The sequence below is a fragment of the Ochotona curzoniae genome, unplaced genomic scaffold, assembly GCF_017591425.1.
Source record: "Ochotona curzoniae isolate NIBS_2020 unplaced genomic scaffold, NIBS_Ocur_1.0 contig_517, whole genome shotgun sequence".
Lineage (NCBI taxonomy): Eukaryota > Metazoa > Chordata > Mammalia > Lagomorpha > Ochotonidae > Ochotona > Ochotona curzoniae.
The window spans coordinates 6,731,450-6,742,010 of NW_024466454.1; the positions used below are offsets into that span (position 1 = coordinate 6,731,450).

A 10,561-nucleotide genomic window follows, 5' to 3' on the forward strand; every position below is an offset into this window, starting at 1 on the left:
ATTGAAGTGGAGCAGCCAAGACCTGAACCAGCACTAACAGGCATGCTGGCATCACAGGTGGAAGCTTTCCCTGCCATGCCACAACATTGACCCCAATTTTCAGTTTTGTTGGAAGCAAAATATTATTATAAGTTAAAATATTTTTTAAATCTGAATCCTTTACTCATCAATTTTTTGAATGTTGTTTTTATTAGAAAGGTAGATTTACAGAGAAGAGACAGAGAGAAAGATGTTCCATCTACTGCTTCACTCCCCAAATGGCTGCAGTGGACAGAGCTGAGCTTTTCTGAAACCAGGAGTCACGAGCTTCTTTCAGGTCTCCCATGTGGGTGCAGGGTCCCAAGGCTTTGGGCTATCCTCAGCTGTTTTCCCAGGTCACAGGTAGGGAGCTGAATGGGAAGTAAAGCATCTGGGACATGAACTGGTGCCTATATGGAGCCTGGTGTGTGCAACATGAGGATTTAGCCATTGAGCCATTGTGGTGCTCCTGCTCATCAATTTTTGAAAAACACTTGGAAAGGCCTTATTAAAACAAATAATTTTATTATTTTTTATTTTTAAAAATATTTATTTAAAAGGCAGAGTATGATCATTGCTCGGTGGATGGGATTGGAGAGGGGGTGAACTTGGGGTTTGGGGATTAAAACTTCCAACAGCCTGTTGGCTGCTCGTAGGTGCCAGGCCAGGATCATCTCCATGCTTGGAGCCCCGATTCCAGCCACCGCATACACGTGGTGACCTGTCCCTGAGCGGCCAGGCTCTCCCTGCTGGCTGCCTGGTGGCCTGCTCTGAGGTTTAGGGACTTTAAATCGCTGCATAGGTAGCTCCATGTTAAGCCCACTGTACTTCTGGGATGTGAATCAATCCTAAAGCCTCCCAACGACAGAGTAACTTTTCCTTTGAAGGTAGGTGAGGGTAATGAGGATCTGTAGGCTTGAGGAGAGGGACCAGATGATCTTTATGGAAAAGCCTGATATGCCAACCTCCTATCAATCCTGTGTAGAACTTGTAATCACAGAACAAAGCTGAGCACTGAACACCAGTCAATGCAAAAGCTAAGGCTCAGGGCTTGTCTAGCATGATCATATCCTATTACCTGACATGATGATGGATCAGGAGATGGGCCTCATTAGGCAGGGCCATGACATTAACTAGCATACATGAGAACCATATCCGGGGGTAGATTCTGTGGGCAATGAGTGGTTCAAACCCTGTGGAAATACTAGCCCCACTGGTTAGCTGAAAAGTTGGGGTGGTGATGGACTAAGCTAGGTGTGACCAAGGAGCCTGCCATCACTCACGGGTAAAAGAACCAATAACAGTCTGGACTGGTCAAGGCAGCAGCACCTGAATGTACATCCTAAATAGGGTGTGGGGTGGGCCTAGCTGAAACGTTCACCAGCTCATACAAGGCCAAATGGAAGGCCAGACTATGCATGACACTGGCCTAAAACCCAATGGCATGTATGAAAACTGGGTCTGGGAGTGAATCAAGTGGAGGAACTTGGGAAACTCCCCTGGTGGGTCATAGCTCCTGCTGGTGAACACATGGTCCAGACCTGGGGGTTGGACAAGCTGGGCAAAGTATCTCTAATGGCTGGCTAATGTGTGGGTTGGTAATGGAACGGGGTGGACTGGGCAGGACTGAGCAAACCTTAGCCCACATGCAAAATTAGAAATCAGGATGGAGCACAGGTCATGCCAAGCTAGGCTCTTGTACCTACTGATCTGCATGAGCCAGGGACAATATCTAGGGCCAGGACAGGTGAGGGGCTGAGCCGAGCTGAGTCAGAGCAAACATTGGCATGCACGTGATCTATGGCTGGGAACAGGCTCGGTTGAGGGGCTAAGGGGACACCCTAGCCTGGTTGAGATTCCCACTGAGGAACGCGGAGGCTGGAAAGGGGGCTGCATTCGGATCTGGATATGGCTGTAGTCTCCCTTGGCACAAGTGTGGGCTGGGACTGGATGCACCAAGCCGGGCTAGACTCCAACACCATCTGGTGCTCTGGAGGACCAGGGTAGACGTGGGATGGACTAGGCTGGGTCTCAACCCCTACTGAGCCATGTGTGAGCCATATGTGGTTATGGATGAGCCATGGCTGAGCTGAAACATCCAACAGATTGGGTTGAAGGCCAGCAAGGAAAGGCCACTGTTCCTGCTAGGACAGGAGGTGAACTGAATAGGGCTGGCTCATGGACCCACTGGTTTGCGCGAAATCTGGCAGTGGGAGAGGTTCTGATGGAGGAACTGGGCAACTCCTCTGGCAGGACACAGACCCGGCAGGTAAACGCAAGAAACATGATAGGAAACAGCCCAGAACAGGCCATGGGAAGTTTCCCACTGGCATACATTAGGCATAGGTCAGGGGAAGACCAGGCTGAACCAGTTCACATCATCCACTGGTGAATCCGAGCACTGAAACAGGGTGTGGGTTGAGTCAGGTTTGGTCGCGACAAAAAACTGTACACATTACAGATTGCCAAGGTGAAGTGACCTTCACTGGATGTGACCGTAGCGCCAAACCAGCACACGTGAGAACCAGGGAGGGTGGGGGTGGAGCTGGCAGGGGGAATGTGGGGGGCCCCTGCTGGACAGCTACTCCCCCTGGAGAGTGTGAGTTGGGATGGGGGCTGACCAGGCCAGGCAGGGCTATAACACCTGTGGGCCTCATTGAACTAGATCACAGAAAAGCCAGGCTGGGCTGATTGTTCCTACTGGTACAAACAAAAATTAGAGTGGGTGAGGGTTGTTTGGGCTTAGCCTCAACATCAGCTGGCAGAAGCTGGCGACGGGGACCAATTCTATCAAGCCAAACTGCAGAACCACCTGAAGAGTGCATAATTCGAGAGTGGAGTGGCTTAGAAGGGAAATAGTGGGCTCCTCCCTCTTGGGTTACAACTCCCATCAGAGGGCATGAAAACCAGGACAGGGGCTGGGGTGGCTAGACAGAAAGGCACCTGTCAGCAGGTGTGTGGGCTGGATAGTTGGGTTGGTTGGGTTGAACTAGGCTTCAATGCCCATTGACATGTATGAGAGCTAAATGGGATGTGGGACAGACTGAACCAGTCTGCTGTACATACTGGCAAGTATGTGAACCAAGGCAGGGGGTGGACCTGGTGAGGGTTATTGGGAGTCGCCCCGACTAGGCTGCAACTCCCACTGGTTTACGTGGCCAAGTGTGTGGTGGGCAGGATTGGGCTGGGCTCCAACACCCATTGGTTGGTATAGAAGAAGGGGCTACAGGCAGAACTGACCCAGCAATTGCAACCACCAGCATGCATAGACTGATAAGAGGCAACAGACTGCCGGACCCTGTACTGGCAAGCACAAGCAAGAATCTGGTCTGGGATCACTTCAGAAAAAGTTTCTTTGGGGATCCCACCAATCGAACTGCTAGACTCAGAATCCCAACCGTAGGGCCCAGCGGCGTGGCCTAGCGGCTAAAAGTCCTCGCCTTGAACGTGAGCATCCCATATGAGCACCGGTTCTAATCCCAGCAGCTCCACTTCCCATCCAGCTCCCTGCTTGTGGCCTGGGAAAGCAGTCGAGGACGACCCAAAGCTTTGGGACCCTGCACCCATGTGAAGAGAACTGCAGGTTCCATGGTCTGCCATGGAGTGCAAGTGCCAGAGCCAAGGCTCCTCGGAGGCTCACACGGAGCAGTGGACAGCATATCCTAGTGCACATGGAGGATGTGGTAGTACATTGGAGCCTGCAGGAGGACACCTGGTACCACAGCAGAGAACTGAACACATTGATCAACTACCCCACCCAAGTGTTGGCAGTGAAAATCGGGGGACATGGAGATGCTAAGGTGGACTGTGTCAGCCAGTGGATTCTGAAAAAGTTTCATCATGCTTGGAGAATGGCAAGACTGGCAGCAATTCGGAACAGTTGAACTACCAAAACCACTTGAGCAATGCCCTCGGAGCATGCCCCCCTCGGGGACCTGGGATGGTTGGGAGACTAGGGGTGACTTCTCCCTCTGTCTCTTCCCTTACCCCAGATACAGGAAGGGAAAAAGAGAATATGGAAACAATGGTCTTACCCACTTTCCTGTAACCCTTGACCCTTTGAGCCCTAATCAACTATGTAAAGATCATCAAAATAAAAGAAAAAAGTTTCTTAGAAAGGAGGTAGAAATGTTGATATCAAGCATAAAAAACTAACACCCAGATCAGAATGCCTGGGTTCTAGTCTCAGCTCCACTTCAAACTCCAGCTTCCTGCTGACTCACAGGAGCCACCAGCTCAAGAGCTTGGGTTCCTACCATCCACGGGGAGCCCAAATCTGAGCCCCAGGCTCCTTGTTTCAGCCTGGCCCAGCGTTAGATGGAGCAGGTGTTTGGGGTGTGAATCCACAGATGGGAAATCCCCCGTCTGGCTGCCAGTCTCACACACATGTACACACAAATGCACACACATACACGCACCCTACTCACACACACACACATGCATACAGTCACACCTCACTCATATACCCCACACTCACACCCCAACATGCACACATATACCCCCGTCCCACACGCAGATACCCCACACAGATACACCATTCATATTCACAATACCACACATACACATTCACACATGCAAACTACACACTGTACTCACCCTCCACACCCCACTCACACTCGCACATCCACACCACACACGCCCCACTCACACACACGGCACTAACAGACCCCACATGCCAGTCACACTCCCAAGTGTGCACACACTCCCCACTCACACACACCCACATATGCATGTCACACACATTCCACTCACACATCCACACTACACACACACACACACATGCACACCACACACGTCCCACTCACACACACATCTACACCACACACACACACACACCCCTCACACACCCCACTCACACATCCACACCACACACACACCCCACTCACACATCCACACCACACACACACCCCACTCACACACACGGCACTAACAGACCCCACATGCCAGTCACACTCCCAAGCGTGCACACACTCCCCACTCACACAATTTTAAGATCTTCCCTGACCACTCTGCCGAGGCGCACCTGACCTCTCTCTCTTTGCCCCATTTCTCTGTTGCACTTTCATTACTGACCTTGTTTGTCACCCGTCCTCCCTAACTGGAAGGCAGCCTTCATTGCATAGAGATTTTGTCTGGTTCACTTCTGCCTCAGTAGCAGCAAATCACAGACATTAGTTGCTGGATGAATGAATGGCTTCTATGGCGCTGGGGGTTGACCAGCGAAAGGGGGAGGAAACACGGCCTCAGTGGAGCCACACAGAACAGAGTTCACCACACAATGCTCTCTCCCCCTTTCTACACACACACACACACACAGAACCACTGCAAATGTACAACCAAGGAAAATGATAGCACGTGCCTGTAGAGTAGAAAAGTATCCAACATTAAAGACGCTAATTATGCTCTGAAATGTTAATGAAAAGTAATAGATTATAAAATGAGACAGTGTTTTTTTGGTTTTTGTCTGTTTGTTTGAAGATCTATTTGAAAGAGACAGACAGAAAGACCTGCCATCCACTGGGTCACTTCCTAAATGGCAGCAATTGACTGCGGCTGGACCAGGCAGAAGCCAGGTCCAAATTACTTCACCCAGGTCTCCCATTTGGCGCATGGAGGGGCCCAAGCACTTGGAGCATCTGCCACTGTTCTCCCAGGTGCATTAGCAGGGAACTGGATTGAGAGTAAAGCAGCCAAGACACACGCACGTCAGATGCTGGCATCACAGGTGGCGGTTTAACCCAGGGAGCCACCCGTGGGCCCCAACAGTTCTGAATATACAGTTATTGTCCTATCACAACAATGTCAAATGTATACACATTGGAGGGGTGATATCAAAAACAAAGTGAGTTACTGTGCTAGACAAATGGGTTTAGGGCGGATTTTTAATCTTTTTTCCTTCACTATTAAAAAAAGAGAGAGAGAGATCTGCTGGTCTCTCCACCCCCCCATAAAAGGAATCCATTTGAACACATACAGTACATTGGCAGAGGAAAATCCCAGCTCAGTGAGGTCAACGGTGAAGTTCCCCAGAGACTCCCGTGCACAGGCTGAGGGCCCCCGAGCTGCAAGATGCAGAGACTGAAACCCAGCGAGAGAGAGGCACGCAGGGCGTGCATGACTAACCTCAGAAAAACCCACCAGAGAGCTCTTTCTATTTAAGCCCAGAGAAATGCAGAAGTAAATCTCCCGTGAACCCAACTTGGCTTTAAAAGGAAACCAGTTGTGTGCTCCTGCAGTTTTTGAAGGATGGGGGTGGTGCCGTCTGTCAGCAGCCAGAGCCCAGATCCAGGTTGCAGGACCCTACTCTCCCTGGGGGCAGCTCAGGGGCCTCAGAATTCCAAAGTCATAAACTTACCAAGTGGAGACTCTGGGTCATGAACTTTTTAGTCAACCTCAGAGATCTTCCACCTGCTGGTTTACTTTCCAAATGCCTGCAACAGCCAGGCCTGGAATACACTGAGGCACAGGAGTCCAGATCTCCATCCATGTCCATCCATGGGAGTGGCAGAACCCAAGGAATTCAGCCATTACCTGCCATTTCCCAGGGTGTACACAGCAGAAAAGACTGCAAGCAGACACTGAGACGTGAACTGCCAGCGCCCCAAGCTGGGGACTTAACTATTGTGCCCAATGCCTGCCCACTGTGGAAATTTTTGCCAGAAAAATGGCACATCAGCCTCCAATGCTAACACCATTTCAGGGGTTTCACGGACTCCTTGAATCTTATCCATGCCTAGCTGTCTCTGTATCCCAGATTAAAATCTCTAAGACATAAATGTGGAGAACTACGAAGATGCTACATTGAGAGAGGTTCTTGGGTTTATTCCCCAGCAGGGCTGCAAAAGCCAAGGAACATGTTAAAAGGGCCCAAGCAAACTCTACCTTCCAGATGCTTCTAGAGGGCTCCGGCCACACTTGGTTGCCCCAGGGCGCAGGGCTCTGGGTAGTCGCCTTCAAGCACAGGGACTCCCCCCAACCCACCCAACTCCCGAAAGTCCCGAACCCTCCCCCAGAGCTGGCCGCCGCAGCTTCGGGGGACTCTGCGCGCCGAAACGCTGCAGCTGCTGGTAGGCTCACGTGTTTTTACGTTTTAGTTTCTGGTTAACATCAAGCTTTTCCACATATGGACTGTCAGCAAACGTGTCCAAGAGTCAGCAGCGTGCGCCCGGGCGCGGAGGAGGGCCTAGGCCTGCTGCAGGTGCTCGCGGGTCCCAGGGGCCCGGGCCACAGGGGGCTCCCCGCGGGATGCCCTGCCCGCGAGCTCCCTCTCCTGGGCACCCACCCGGAGCCCAGGGGACGCAGAGCCGTGACCCCAAGCCCGCCCGCAGCCGCGGCCGGGGAGGACGGTAGGATCTCGCTCGGGAACGCGGAAGTCGCCGGCGGCCGGGCTCTCGGCTAACGCATCCCCCATCCCGGCGGCTCCGGTCCGGTCCTCCGCGGGCGCCACGCGGCGCCCTGTGCCCGTCCCCTGAGATGCTCACCACCCGATCCCAAACGCGGAGCAGCCCGGGACTTGTGGCGTCAGGATGCCGCGCGCACAAGGGCGCAACGCGCCGAGCGTTTTGTTTTTCCTGTTTGCCCTGACGGCGCTGGCAACCGTGGATCCCGTGGTCGGAAGGGGAGCAGCCAGGGGTCTGCCGGGGCGGTGTGGGCGGGGGGAGCAAGCGGGCGGCCCACAGGACAGCTTGGGAGTGAGCAGGAAAACTGGCGCCCGGAAACGACCCCCGCACTCCGAGGAGCGCCCCCAGGACAAGGGAGGCCCCAGCCCCACGCAACGTAGCGCTCAGCCCGGGCGTGGGGCTTGGAGGCGTGGGCACGGGAGGAGCGGACAGATGGTGCCCCTCCAAGGGGAGACGGAACCTCACGTCCCCCACCCTACCCACCGAGCTCGGAGGACCGAAACTGGGGACCACGGCCGCCTGCAGGGGGCGAGATGGGCCTTGGGCCTGCTGGGCTGGAGCCCAGGGGCCCGAAATAGAAGCTGAGGTCAGCGGAGAGGAATGAGCTGGAACAAACAGAAGGCCGTGATCCCGGCAGGACACGAGGGGAAGGAATGTTCCCAAACAGGGCAGTAAGGAAGAAGGAACCGTGTAAGGAATGTTCAGAAAGTGAATGAAAATTCAGAGACAAGAGATACAAGCACCAAATGGATTAAAACGTCACATGGTTTTTAAAGGAGTCATAGGAATTCGCCATAAAACTGGATAAAACAGCTATGTTTGGGTGTATGTGTCAGCATTTAAAAAAAAAAATTTATTTATTTTTATTGGAAAGGTAAATATACAGAGAGGCAGCAACGGCTGCAACGGCTGGAGCTGAGCTGATTTGAAGCCAGGAGCCTGGAGCTTCTTCCGGGTCTCCCACACGGGTGCAGGGTCCCAAAGCTTTGGGCTATCCTCGACTGCTTTCCCAGGCCACAAGCAGGGAGCTGGATGGGAAGTGGAGCAGCTGGGATTAGAACCGACGCCCATATGGGATCCTGGCATGTGCAAGATGAGGACTTTAGCTACTAGGTCACACCGCTGGGCCCTGTCAGCCTTTTTAAAGCTTGCAAACAACAGTAACAAACTGGCAAAGGAGACCCACAGGGGTGGTGGCTGTCGAGCCACAGCAGGTAAGGCCACTGCTGGTGCCACCCAGATCATCTACTCAGTGACTCCCTGGCATCCTGGCTGCTCAGCTTTCCATCAGCTTCCTGCCAATGCACCTGGCGAGGCAGCAGAGGATGGCTCAGCCGGTCCCTGCCGCCCTGGTGGGATCTCTGGATGGAGTTCCTGGCTGCTGGGTCCCTCCCGGCCCAGCATCGGGGTGTGAACCAATGAACCAATGGTCTCCTCTCCCTTTTGCTCTTGCCTTTCAGGTAAATAAGTAAATCTTTTTTTTTTAAATGATCTTTGGTATACCTGTATCTAGTAAGACCCTGTTATTGGGGGGCTGGCATGCCAGCCTCCCATAGGCATGGTGGTTGGTGTCCCAGTTGCTCGACTCCCCCATTCAGCTCCCTGCTTATGACCTGGGAGGACAGCACAAGATGGACCAAGTCCTTGAAACCCTGCACCCACTTGGGAAGAAAGCTCCTAGGCTCCTAGCTTCTAGCTTCAGATTGGCTCAGCTATGCTCACTGCAGCCATTTGAAGAGTAACCCACCAAATGCAACTATTTCTTTGTCTCTCTGTTTTGGAGCTCTAGCCTTGAAGTAACAATAATTAAAAAAAAAAAAAAAGAAAGACCCTCTTACATCGGTGTATTGAGTATGTTTCTCTGGAGAATCTGTTTCAGCTCACAGAACAGGACAGCCTGCAGTTTCTTCAGAGTACACAGCCCTGGGGCAGCCTCTGCGATGCCCACAGCCTGTATGGGTTCTAGTTGGAGACCCAGCTGCCCCCTGTGGTAGCCTAACAGCTAAAGTCCTTGACTTGAATGTGCCAGGATCCCATATGGGCGTCGGTTCTAATCCCAGCAGCCCTGCTTCCCATTCAGCTCCGTGCTTGTGGCCTGGGAAAGCAGTGGAGGACAGCCCAAAGCCTTGGGACTCTGCATCCACATGGGAGACCTGGCGGAGGTTCCTGGCTCCTAGGTTTGGATCAGCACAGCAGTGGGCAGTACAGCCACCAGGGTAGTGAATCATTGGACAGAAGATCTTCCTCCCTGTTTCTCCTCCTCTCTGTATATCTGACTTTGCCATAAAAATTAAATAAATCTTTTAAAAAGGGAGGAGGGGCTCATGTGCGGCGATGGTGTCAATAGCAGCTGAAAAGACCGGAGTTTGGCGCAATGTCTCACACCATTTCACTGGTGCAGCCCACCAAGAGGCTGGAAGGCAGAACTTATATGGACTATGAGTCTGTAAATGAGTGCATGGAAGGTGTTTGTAAAATGTACAAGGAACGTCAAAAAGAATGAATCCCAACAGTCCATCGATCACGTATGATATCAGTCAGTTATTTGATTTTATCGATGATCTGGCAGACCTCACCTGCCTTGTGTACCAGGCTGATACCCAGATAAATCAGCCGTGTAACAAAGACTGGATCAAAGAGAAGCTCTGTGTGCTTCTCCTTAGGCAGGCCCAGCAGGTGGGAAAGTGATGGAGTTGGCTGGCTTGGAACACAGGTGTGTACAGCCAGCTGTAGTGGGGGGTTTGTATTATTATAATCTTGTTTCCATTTTGTTACACTTTAGCCAAGATTGAATGCATTACAGGAAGTGTGAGGCCCCTGTTCAAGCTACAACCCCATTGCCTCTTTTTCTTTTCTTTTTACTTAAACATTTTTACGAGGATTTGGATGGAGATGTTTTTGTCAGTTAATATTGGTTCCAGAACTTGAGTCTGTTGAGATCTGCCTTTATAATAGTCACTGTACTAACCCTTGGAGACGGGATGGGGGATGGCTCAGTTAGTTATGTCCTCAAGGCAAACTCTTAGTGGAACATAAATGTTCTTTAGTTATATAAAAAAGGGGGGGGATGAGGGGAAGAAAACAGGGGGGAGATTGGATGGAAGAAAGGGATGTCATTATGTTCCTAAAATTTTATCTGCAAA

The 10,561-nt window shown here is 51.9% G+C and overlaps 1 pseudogene; it reads left to right on the forward strand.

Annotated features, from left to right (window-relative positions):
• Window positions 1–9,792: 9,792 nt before the first annotated feature.
• LOC121162123 lies at window positions 9,793–10,106 on the forward strand (annotated as a pseudogene).
• Window positions 10,107–10,561: the final 455 nt, after the last annotated feature.